This window comes from Scomber scombrus, chromosome 4 (assembly GCF_963691925.1).
Source record: "Scomber scombrus chromosome 4, fScoSco1.1, whole genome shotgun sequence".
NCBI lineage: Eukaryota > Metazoa > Chordata > Actinopteri > Scombriformes > Scombridae > Scomber > Scomber scombrus.
Window position 1 is genome coordinate 9613309 of NC_084973.1, and position 13746 is coordinate 9627054.

The window sequence follows — 13746 nt, forward strand, 5'->3', positions numbered from 1 at the left end:
CGCCCCAATGTCCCCGTCACCCATATGAACCCATTATGGGCTGTGTAGAAATCTGCAGGTCTCATTTCATATATGACCCTCACCCCCTCCTCCTCTCTTTTCTGTCTACACATAAAAAAAACCTGTGTCTCCTGAATAGCTTATAATAACATGCCTACCCTTAGTGCCCCCATAGGATACAGCCTTACAAGCCTTTATACTATCCTACTTTTTCCCCCCTAATTAAAGGTCAGTTTGGTCTAGTCTCATTGTTGCCTCGGCTGAAAAATCTCCTGAAACATGATGGCTTTGCCAAATGTGATTTAATTTTCCATTTATGCCATCTGTTTTCTTGGCTAAAGCACTGAATTGCACAAGTTGAAAATGAAGGAACTGTCTGAATCCTTCTGTTATTCATCACATTTTTGGTTAAAAAAAAAAAAAAGAAAAAATCCCATTCCAAAAAGGATGTGTTTCTTAATAATTAACCTTTCAAGATCAGAAGACCTTTGTTTGACCTATTTGATACATTTATGAGTGTGCATGTCTATTTCACTCATCTAGAGATGGTCAGTACAGCTTCCTAAATACTATTTTATCTAATCTCATACCAGCTTTCACTTTATAGCTCAACTTATCATCAAACACACACCCATACACTCTAATGCATCCATGCACGTACATTACACACACACACACACACACACACACACACACACACACACACACACACACACACACACACACACACATGCATACACACATATACTTTCCTCCGTCTGGTGGGGAGTCTGGACTGCTCCGACTGACTGCGCCTCACTGCCCTTGTGCAGTGGTGTGCCAGTTGTGCCTTCCCCCATCGCTGTGAATGCCACCATCTGGTGTGCCACGTGGACATCATAATCTCCCCTTAATTACATTAGCAGTGCAATCAGTTACTGCATTACAAGGCCGGGCGAAGAGCTTTTAAATCTTGGAGGAAATCATAAATAATTGCACTAAGTACCCAGCGCCAGATGTGCGTGCCAACTTGGCTGGCATGAGATAAATAGTAACCTCAACAACGGTGTTCAATATCGACTCTGCAAACATTTTTTGGGCAGTATGATCCCCTTGTCCTTTTCTCTTGTCCCTTTCCTCGTCCTTTCCCTTTTGGACTCTCTCACTTTGTGTGTTAAAGCACACAGAGAGGAGAGAGGTTGAGGTCTATGGACTGTACAGTCGGCTACCTGTTGCTGCAGTTTTTCTCCACTGCAGTGTGACTGATGGCATCCAGTAAACTGTAGTATGTAACAAGGTGTTTCTCAGCGTCACCATTCAGTGAATTACTGCATCCTTCAATCATCCTTCATTCATGTAATTAGATGTTTCTCAGCTATCTTGTGTCAGAAATTGAAACTCTTTATGAATGCTGAGGTGTAACAAGACAATATACATTATGAGTCACTTTCTCCTCAGAGGGGATGTTGTGTTGTGTTGCATGGTACTTTTCACTCATCTTCCTGTCGTGTTCTCAGTTCCCTGGGCTGCTCATACTGACACATATCTCACTCATGTCACTGTCAGCTTAGAGCACTTCCTCTTTCTGGCTAGATGAGGCCACTATTCAGTGTCATAACTACAGTGGTCAACAGTTAATTTACATTTTGTGTGGGAAACATCACTGAAATACTTTTCACATAGACATTTTGAGATACACAGGTGTAACTAATAACATTAACAATGCCAGCAGTGAGCCAGCATTTACAAAGCCAGGGCCCCAGAACTGGCAAAACTTAATTGTTATAGCATTAATCACACATGTGCTCTCAAAATATCTGCTGTAAAAAAGTGTATTTTAACTTATGCTGCAGTTTTGCTGTTTGTTTTTTAAAGATTATATGAAGGTTTTCAGAGTAGGGCACAATATTCTTTGAAAAAAAAAAAATCTTCAAGCAAATTTGCAGGTATGGTGACAGTTTTTGGGAAAGTAGAGAAAAACAAAAAAAAAGTCTTTGCAAAGGGACAGGAAAATGCTGGACTACTGCAAAAATGCTGAACTCCAAACATATAAAGTTAAAGTTCTAAAGTTTCTAGAGACTTTCCAAATAGGAGTCTCCAGTATGTTCAGAATAGTGCTGCTGCAACAGTTGACCCACCAACATATTATCCTCATCCTTTTCAAACTTCACTTATTATTATTATAAGTTATCGCTTTTCTTAAGGACAGAGTTTAAAACCTTTCTACTGACTCACTAGTGTTCAGGATTTTACTTTATTTAAAACACATCATCTTTTTTTATTTTTTTATTTTTTATTTATTTTTTTACCATGAAATAATTCTGCCAAATGTTTTAATCTTACCCATGCGGCTGTTTTATGAGGCTCTTTACAATAACATAAATACTAATGTATTTGACAGACAATTCCTACTGTACAGTGTTTGCATATTTATTATTAAAATTTTCCAGAAAAAACACCAAAAGCTTTCATTAGGTTATAAAAAATAATCAACAATTGACCCAGAATCTTAGAGTTAATAGATTTAAACTACTGAGTGGATTAAGAGGATTGAACAGTACATTTTCTCTTCAGTCTGCCATCGGTGGCACAAGAAAAGGAATTCTAAGTTTGGTAATGTCTCTTACTGCAACACTCTATGGGAGCATTTTCCCCATCCAATATATTTTTTGTTGTGATAATTTAATATCATGACCATCCAAGTCTCAGAAATGCTCCTACATCAGATGCCTAATATTGTACAGAGACTATGAGCTTTTTTTTTTTTTTTTACTTCTGGAATTTTGGTTGAAAGAACTTCTCCCAATAATCTACTGAATTATGAAACTGCTGGTACTCATCATTTCTTAAGTTTCCTCACAAACCAATCAATGGGTTTTAATGGCATGTGAAGAACTGGACAAAAAATGCAGACATAGAATCTGATCCCTAAACCCGTCCTCATGGTTATCAGATCATTTTATGACATTAACCCAAAATCTACACTCAGACTTATTATAAGTTAAAAAACAATACATCTAGAGGGGGGAAACTGCCAAAAATGGTGACGTTTTATTCTCCATTTTAAATGAACACATGTTTTTGGTATGTTTCTTTAGGTTAAATGTAAACAAAAATAAAAAAAATCTGTTATGCTGATAGTCCAGACTTGTGTTTTCTGCGAAAGCCAGGTTAAAGGAAACAACTACAGTGTGTGGCATCCAGCTCTGGTTCTCCCTTACACTGTAAATAAGATATAAATTCAAAAAAGCCACCATGACAATCTGTCTCCTAGATGGAGATATTGATATTAACATGTACAATACCCATTTCAATTTGATCACAATCTGGCCTTCAAAGTGCTATTTAAATGACCGTGTGTCTTTTCAACTAAACAATGTGAGGATAAAAACACAGCAGAGTGAAGAAAGAGAATTACAGATATTGACTAAATACGTCTTATCATTTATCATAATTTCTCCATCCACTTTGTCACGGCTTCAGCATTTAAGGAAGATAGATGATACAAGATGTTGTCCTCTCTTTCATACTTTCCATGCTCTGGGAAGTGTATCCAATATGGACTTACTTTACCTCTTTGCAATTGTGTTGGCATGCGTTTGTCACCATCTCGACATACTGTGCATTTCTTGCTTTTTTCCCCCCCGGACATGCTGTGCTGTAAGACATCTGGCATTCAGACCTTTAACCTTTATGATAAAGGATGCATTTCACGAGCAGCAATATATCTCACTAATAATAACAAATATTTAGAGGGCAGTGTGTCAAATTACTACTACACGGATGTTTGAGTTGACTAAGCGGTTGATATATGTTATTCAGGCAGTTTTTGAAGGCGCCACAATGTCAGCGTAGTGTCATTAAGGAGCCGGGCTTTGAAAGGTGTGGCATTTGCTATTCTGTGTCCCAGTGGGCATGCTGAGGTGGTCGGCTCGGCAAGGGCAGCCATTAATATCTAAGGGGGGAGGGGGGGTATTCCCATGGCGAGGTGACTGGTTGGAGAAGGCCTTGCTCAGGCACAGACACCTACAACATGAAAGTTCAAGAAAGTGCTGACTTCCTCATGAGCTCAACAGTGGCAGCCATCTGCTCCCCTGCTAACTAATGCAAAATAACCACTGTGAACTGAATCTGCAGGAGGGATGAGATCCAGGCTAGTGTCCAATTTTTCGTTCTTCATCTAAAATTAAACAAATCACACATATCAGAAACACATAAAAAACTGAGAATATGAAGAGTTATTAGTTTAATAAGCTGTAGCGATAGTCAGTTCTGTTTTTTTCCCTTCTTCTTGAGACATCTATTACATGTGCAGGACTGTCACTCAACTCTCTCATGTATTTGAATGTGTTGTTTGCCCCGGTGTGGTGATTTAGAGGGAACATTTTATCAGAGCTAGCCAAACAAGCCTGGTCCACTGGGGAGCCAGGCATTTTATAAGGGTATAAATAATCAATGGCACTGCATCTGTAATGGCCTGTAATGCAGTTTGTTAACTCCCCCACTTCACCCCACCCCCACCCAGGATGGCGCGTTTGTTGCTCAGACAATAGAAACGGATTGCCACGGCTAATTGACGCGGCAGGGGGAATCTCTCTTTCGCTGTCTCGCTTTCTTTCAGTGGTTCCTCTTACTGTTCATGACTACTCTTATATCATGCAGCAAGATACCTTTTGTGTCGTTTCCCCATCTTGAACCATTACATAGGCATTGAGTGGGTGATCACAGGATGCACCACCCATATTTTCTCATTAAAAGTGTACATGGGGTGAACAAATGGAAAATAAATGTAATTAAGACAATATTAAATAATAACTTATTCATGCATTATGGTTACATTGTGTGGTCCACTGTGAGTCTCTTGTTTCAGTTTCAACTGTTGCTTATTATGAGCATCAATCACAAATGAACTTTCATTGATAAACTACATGCCACCCCCACAATGGAAAACATTGGTCAAAAAAGTTCAGTTTAGTGACCCGAAATATAAAACTAGTATACATGTGAGCTTTTAAAAAATATCGGTTAGTGAATTGTTTTCTATTAATTATAAAAAAGCGTTTATGTCTGTGAGATATTTGGCAATCCTGCTCATGTAAGAGGTGCACACACGTCATCACTGTTGCATTTGTGTCTCATATTTTCAAGGAGAAAAAAACCCCCAACAACCCCAAAACAAAATACCAAGTCGACTCAACCCCCTAACCCTAACCCTAACCCTAACCCCCCCCCCCGTACACGTACACGTACAGCCACAGCTGAACATGATACATATTTTGAGTTTCACCCCTCCCCCTCCGTTCTCACCCATGAGCCTCTGATTTCCATTATTATTAATATCTGCCTGTTTAATTTTCAGCTCTGTCATAATGTGTCGGCCTAAACTACAAGAGACAATCCCTTATTGATTACTTTCCCAGCAGCCCTGGCGCATGCCCCAGCTGATCACGCCTCTCATGCACAGACATCTCATGCATTTCAGATAATAAGCTGCTGCTCTGGAGTTGAAACAAATTGGATGTGCAGTCAGTCACTGTCCAAGTGAATCATGTTGCAGTCTGTCAGTGGACTAGGCTTGGATTATCATCTTACCCAAGCGAGGCAAAAAAAAAAAAGAGAGAGAGAAAATGCCATGAGCACCTGCCGTGATGGCACGGTGGTATAGACTCCTGCATACATCCTGTTTATAATTCACTTACATGAATATTCACAAAGTGATTCACAAGCATAAAGGCACAGGTTAACACTTTCTTTTGAAATGTTTGACAATATGATAAAGGAATACACAATATGACAGATAAAAGGAATAGAATCATATTTGGCATTTTTGACATCTGTATCATTTGTGAGCTAGTATTGGTTAAAAAAAAATCTCTTTCATCAATTTTCACTGAGACAGACTGTCATTTAAAAAGCAATTTTTTTAAATCAAATTTTATCAAACTTTTATTTATTTTGACAAAAGTTAAAAAAAATAAAATAAAATAAAGGATTACTGGCTTTTAGCATCATAGCTGATGGCATTTGGAAAATTTTCCAAGGAAAGAATTTGACAACATGAAAGAAACAAGTCAGTGGTTCTATGAATCGATGAGAAGTGAAGTTCTTATTGGAGCCAAACTTTTGTTACATGACATTTTAATACAACCCTCAAAAATCCTGACATGACCAGAGGAATAGAATTTCTTATTTATGCACCATATTTTCTGACCTGACAACAGCAATCTTTATAGCATGAAAGCACCTGTGAACTTACAATAGTAGATGCTAGACACACCATCCACCTTGCACATGTTATATCATACATGGACAAGACATAGTCTGTGCCAAAGCTATTTCCAACAGCAAACAATGCAGCCATTGTGTTTACTTGCTTTGGATTCTGTAACAGTAAGAACAATAAAGCATCCTGTCACCCTGGACCTGGCTCAGTTTTGAATTCAGTGCACTTTCACGTTAAAAATCAAAAAGGGAAGTTTTTTGGAGTTGCACAGGAAGACGTGATTAATAATACATCAGGATTATAGAGCACAGACTGTGCTGCACTGACTTTAATAAGTCCATGGAGGGAAAACAAACCCAGACTATGAAAACAACCACACTCACTGCCTGAAAAACATCTGCATTTAAGCAGCAATAAATCTGCATTTGTAGTTAATTATTTCTGATTAAAACACCCCTACATGTGAATGATAGCCATCATATTTGTTTACCCATCTCAGATATCTCCACAAACTATATGTAATGATGGTTTTGTTTGGGAAGCACACCTGAGTAACTGTGGTTTGCTGCAAAACCCTGAGAAGAACAATAATTGGCACCCTAGTGTAAGGCTCCCTCTGTTTGGTGCCAGCTGTTTAAAATATGGATGATATTGTTTTCATTGCTGGGCTTTTATTGAGTTCTACTTGGGCCGTGCAGTATAATCCTCTGACCTTTTCTGGCATGTGGAAAAAGTAAATAAACAAGGCACTGATGTATTCCCTCCGTTACCAGAGGAGCTGAGCAGCAGCTTTTGAGTTGATCATATTCAGGTGTCTGGATTCAGAAATCTGTCTGTGAGTGCCTATAAGCAAGAGTGGTGAGATGCCTTTTTCCTGTGGAACAGGCTGAGAATAATGGATGACGGGGAGGAAGAGAAAACTGTATTGACAACTGTGATCAGTGTATAGCATCTGTTCACTATTGGCATGTTTCCCCTGCAAGCAAAACTAGAGGCTGTTGACCATGAGATGACTTTTAGTCTGAACATGGGGGGATCACAATAAAACACAGGGGAAAAAAGCGATAAGACAAGTTAAAGTGTAATATAAAACCCATCAGTGATACACTGAAGTGAATTATACACATACTGTACATTAGCGAGGCATGAAAAATTCAGAGATGAGTCCAGTTCTGGCACAAGATGTCTAAAGCAGTAAATTTTCCTCCAGACTCAGATATGACATGGCCTGCACAGTGGCTTTACAGTACGTGGATATCACACTAATCCCAGTCTCATTGCATTATTCCACTCATGGCCATCCATTGTTAACTCTTGCATAAATACATAGATAAGAAAATGATTAAATTTAAGTCAAGTCTTTCTCGTTATACACCGTCGTCTTAAATCATGCATAAATGTGATAATTACCCACACTAGGCCAAGAGGGCCCATCACTGCCACTTTAAATCCAATAAACGCCATGACCTGATCACTATAATTGACCATCTATCAGGGTCATTGAGGAGTCCAATGTTGTTAACCACTGCTTATAATTCCTCTTGATCATTGCTAATTACAGAAAGTGGGAGAAACCAATATTCCAGATAGCTAGAGAGCAGCTGCCAACCATCTAAGAGGTAAGACAGGATAGTTTAATATTAGTTAGCTTAAAAAAAATGATGTGCATTATATTGAAGGTCCAACTTTAAGGAGCATTTTCATATTATCATTTTTGCCGGCGCTCACCTGTACCCCTGTGTCAGCACCAGTCTGCTTGAAAAAAAATACTTGATTCAATTTGCTTTAGTTTAATTTTTTGTGGAAAATTAGCCCATTTAAGCACCAAATGTATTATATTGTAACTTAGTTAACTTGGTGTTATACTTAAAGGGGTATTAAATTTAAAAAAAAGGCTTGTTGTATTACTCAAGGGAGAAAAGCCGGCTGGTTATGAATTTCATTTAGCCATGTAAGATTGTGTGAATGTGAGCTGCACTTAGCAGTCAATGGTTATACAGATATCACTTACAGTATGAAAGCGACCCCTGATGACATTGTAGTTGTTTTAAAATGAGCTGATATATGCAAACGCTATAAAAGAACTCTGCTACCTTTCTAACAGTTCCAAGATTGCATTACATTTGCCAGCATTTGCACCCCATTTTTCCCCCCAGTCTGGTCTTCTACGTTCAATGGGGCAACAAGTCATTGAGAAAATGCAGAATTTATTGAAATTTTATGGAAAGACCCTTAGCCCCTTTCACCACTGCACAATTACGTAAAAGCCATCTAGCCCTTGAGTAACCCTTTTTATAGTAATTCATTTATGACTCTGGTCACAGAGGGGATGCCTCTCCTGCCACAAACACCCTAAAACATGTGTGGATGGCATGAGGATGAAATCCACAATGCACCGAAGGGCACAGCTTTCATCAAGCCCTCCTTTTTTTCTTCATAAGCACATCATAAAATATTTCATTCCGCTTTTACAATCGACTTGTTTCATTACAAAGTTGTACATTTTATTTCCACGAATGGAAGTGACATAACCGAGGCTCATTTGGCTATTTTAAAAATGCTTCGCCCTTGATAGAAAACATGCCGCTCAAGATGGCTCGTTTTAGAGAGAGAGAGAGAGAGCATTAGGAGACAGACAGACAAAAAAGAAGCATGAAAATGATGCCACAGACAGAGAAATAAAAGGAAAATGAGACAAAGAGATTGAGCAAGTGGTCGAGAGTCTGCTATAGTCTCTCCTGAGATGAGTATGATGATTGCACCCACATTCCACTGCAGAGCTAAAAACCCTCAGAGGCTTTTGGAATGTGAAAACCTACTTCTTCTCTCTTTATAGTACAACACTTAGGCAGCGTACCACGTTTTTTTTTTTCCCACCCTGAACATTGCTCACATCGCTGTTCCCTGAAGCTTGAAAGCACAACATTTCTCAGCCAGCAACTCCCACTGGGACTAAAGCCCAGAGATGGAAATGCAAAAGATATGTTTTATTGGACAGTTGCAGACAAATAAATCTAAATATGTATTTTGGTCATGTTTGTGTGCCGACTGCATCCTGAGGGAGTGGAAATGATTATATGACATAAATAACAACGCTGCAGCATGGTATTAGGTCACATGTTTACATATATGGACCTAAGGTCAGAGGAAAGAATAATTCAAACACTATTTCTCTTCTTTTGAAGTGAACATTGTTTTGGTAGCATACGTACATGCTTTCCAGTGAGCTGACTTTCTTTTTTTTCTTTTTGTTTTTCCATGCACAGACTATTAATGAGAGATGAAACCATACAGTCAGGTAAAATATACATACTTAAGTGGATAAAAGTCAGAGCTGTGTTGAAGGCTGCCAGAGAGCCACAAATCAACCTGTCCAGCATGTGTGTGTGTGTGTGTGTGTGTGTGTGTGTGTGTGTGTGTGTGTGTGTGTGTGTGTGTGTGTGTGTGTGTGTGTGTGGTTGGGGGTGGTGGGGGGGTATGTGATGGGTCACCCTGAATGAAATGGTTTAGGCTCACTGATCTGCGTGAAGGAAAGTCAATGGGAGGTGTCAATGAGAGGGCAGGCGGGGACTCCTGCAATCACATGTCCTGTGATTGACATGCCCTAACCTGAGGGGCTGTGTGAGATGTCAGCACAGTGCAGCCCCCTAATATGGCCCCGGCTGACGTCGCCTCATAGGAGCAGAGTGAATTATGGGCAACAATTGTAGATTATGTGGCCTAACCCGCAGCTACTTCACTATGTTCAGTTTTACAGGGCAATCTTAGGTTTTCATTTAAACTGTGTAGGTTTCTTTCCATGCGCCTGTTTTCTTAATATTATCAAATTGGAAAAATATGCAAAGTATGGTAAAAGAAGTGTGATGCTTTTTATTGGCATGGTTTTTGACAACTTATGTTTCAGGAGGCAACGTGCTTATTAGTATTGGCATATCCATCCTGATTGATGATCCAGTCTCTCGCACTTTTTGTTGAAGTTGATGGGAAATGTCACCTCATCATCTCAGAAATCAACTAGGATCACATTTTGTAATGGAAAATTACAATAATCATGGTTAACATGATTATTATACTTTTAAAAAACTGCTGGTGCAGAATCTTTTTGTGTTTTAACGACCTTAAAATATTCTGTTCAGAGAGCAAACTTGGGAAATAAAAGTGGCAGCCTATGGCAAACTGCACTTCAGAGACTTCAGTCCTATTTTTCTTTCTGCCACATGTGACAAGTGAGCCATGCAGCTTTGCAGAATTATACATCTGTGTGTCTAATTATTTCTTTTCAAGTCCATACAATAAAAGACTGCATGCTTTTCTCTTGCCGGGGCTAGGACAGCAGGAGGAGTGCCCTCCAAAATATTCCCTCTCATGCCTCTGACATGCACATCTGTCTGCACGTCAGCATAGCAACTTTGTAGACATCTTGGGTTTTTTTAATGAAAGAGATCTGGGAACGACAAATGCAGTAGGTGCTGTGATGACACATTTCAATTCCACTGTGCAAATAGAGATTCTCAGACTTTCTTTTCATCTTTATCATTCGCTACTTCATAGTTCAAACTACAGTGAAGACGTCAGACGATTGCCCTTCAGAACAAGGCATACTACACAGACTACAGCTCTATTGTAATGTGTGTTACATAGAAATGCCTGCGGAGAATAATGGACATTATTGTTGAAACTGTGTGCAGGATATAAGTCCTTTTTGATAGTTCACACAAGCTAAAACATTATATGTAGATTGTCTTTTATGTTATTGGAGTGGACCATTTCTCCAGTGTTTCTTGCAGTGAAAGACGGCTGTTTGGAAATGCTTCTGCTGCAGTGCGGTCACAAGGGGGTAGCATTGACACAGTTGTTTAAGCCCTTTAGCAGGCAGCCCAGCAGTAGGACAAACTGCCTTTGATGTAATTGAGGTCTTAGACCTCTTAGAAAAGCATATATTGGTTTGTATGTGGAAAATGTTCAAGGAACAATGGATTTCCATAAGTGGATGTAAAATCGTATTTGGAGCATCTCCGGCATGCTAACCACACTCTAAACAATAAGAAAAAGGACTGCTTCAGGATGGGACGGGTAATTCCAAGGCACTTACAGGCTGGAAATGTAATGGAATGTAGCATTAGGATTAAATGTGTGACTAAAAGATACAGACTTGAGTAGTTTTGGGTCTGGGTGATTCATTCAAATAAATGTGTGGATTCTCTCAGCTCTGCACAGTGGTACTATACATAATAGAAGTCAGCAAGTCTCTCTTTTAGTATTATTAAAAGTAAAACATTTTTGTCATTGTTTAGAATTACAAATATCATCATTTATTTTTTCTTTCTTGAAAAAAAAACCTGTCAGAAAAAAAAGCAGGAGAATTATGATCTCCAACCTGTATGGATTAAGCTGTTAATTATCAATCATTCCACGGCCACACAAGTATTCCCCTAACTAACATTTTTGTCTATCCATCTTATCATCCAAAGTAATACTTAAGAGTACGAGTCTGGCAGGGACTCATAAATAAAGGTTACCTATTTACATATTCAGTTTATCATGAATATTGCATACTCTGTACATAAAAATTCAAATGCAGTGTTTATGAAATATGATCATGCAGCAAATGTGAGAAGACACAGAGCACAGCCCATTCATACACGGAGGGGATTTAGAGCATCCCTCTGCGATTAATAAAGAATGAAATAGACATTAGACCTGCAGAAATTAACTCCTGCACCAAGACCTTTTTTCTTTTTTGTTTGTTTTTCTTTCATCTTATTCAGAAAATGAATTGTAGTGTTAGCGTCCTTAAAAAAAAAAAAAAAAAAAAAAAAAAAAAAAAAAAATTAAAGGCCAAGCCCAAATTTGAGACTTGACATCGGGGTTATAGATGGATTAATGTCCCATTAAGTCAGTGACATATTCAAACACTATACCTATCTGTAACCCACCTGCCCAATAATTCAGTAGAAAATAATGACACCCATAAAACAACTATGCTTTACTGACTTGTCCCCCAGTGGTCATCTTCACTCCTGTGTGTGATTTAACATGGGCAGCATGATAAGTAAAACAGATGTATCTCCACAGCCAAAGTTTTTTTTGGAAAAAGAGATGTTTTAGTATCTAAACACAGACAGACAATTTGTAGCATTTTTTTCTCTTATGATCTTATGATTCCATTAAGAGATGTTTAAAAAAAGTGTGAGTAGTTTTTTATGCACTATTATACATTTGGATATGATAAACATGAATGTAAAGCAAAAGAACTGATAACACTGAACTGCTACAACATTCATTTGCAAGTGGACACACAGTAAATAGGTAAGAAAAGCAGTTTGCTTTGTACTTAAAGTGGCTGCGAGATATAATGGCAGAAAGAAGCAAACACTATGCAGCAAGTGTCTCATCTCCACTCATGAACTAGTTAACCTGAAAGAATACGATCTACAAATGTGTTTCAGCAAAAGCAAATTACCTGGGTTTTGTGGAGGGGAACTAATCTTTCCAAGCATGACACTGGACAGGAAAGGCCTCTTACTGTTATTATGATGTGTCGGCTTGTGTTAGATGGAGGGCCTTGATGGCCGCATCAGGAAGGAGCATCGAAGCTCCTCTACCATGACAGCGTTCTGATGGATGTACGGGTGGTGGAGGGGCAGGGAAGATGGAGGTTAGAAGACTGGAGATGAGGAGAAGAAGGAGGGTGATATGAGGTGCAGCGGGGGTTATATACAATAGTAAATACCTACAAATGCAACACATTAGCAGTAGGTGCAGAGCCCAAGATAACATTAGCATGCACGATAAAGCTTTCTATTGGACAGGCCATATCTGAAACAAAATAAAGGTCCTGTGTGTTGAATTTCCAAAGCCTATTTCTTGTGACCTGGGATGATTTGTTCTCTACATGAAACAGACTGATGATAACAGCCCATTTGAAAGTAATTTAGAAAATCTGAATATCTGTACGTCAAAGTCTGACACATTATACCATACAATGGAAATGTAGTTTCTTAGCATTATAGGAAGCAAAAAAAAAACAACAACCAAAAAAATGCATATTCAACTTCTAGCTGACATTATTTTGCTAAAGGAAGTGGTTTGGAAAATGAATACAATATGATGTCATGAATTTATGTGTTTACTGTAATCACAAATTGCTTTTTTTTCTCTAATGTGTAATTAATCATAAGTAGTATTCACTGTATTCACTGCTTTTCAGCCCACAGCAGCTACATGTGATGTAAACAGGCTACTACTGACTCTAAGTGTACATCATTAGACTGTTTATTTTTTGCTACCAGACACAGTAGTAACTTTGATACATTATGCCGGCATGGTAGCAGCACTGTAGACAAGCACTTGTTGGTGTATCACAATGGTTTTTTTTCTCCTTCATCTGAGAAATCTCACAGCTGGGGGAGTCTTGCACACAGTATCCATGCTAAAATATTAATAGCCAGCTTTCCTCCATGTCAGCAGGTTGTAATTTGATTTCTGGTTAAGAAATGCAGTTTTGGGCGGCTCCCACATCTCCCAGTGAACACCGGTCCCCA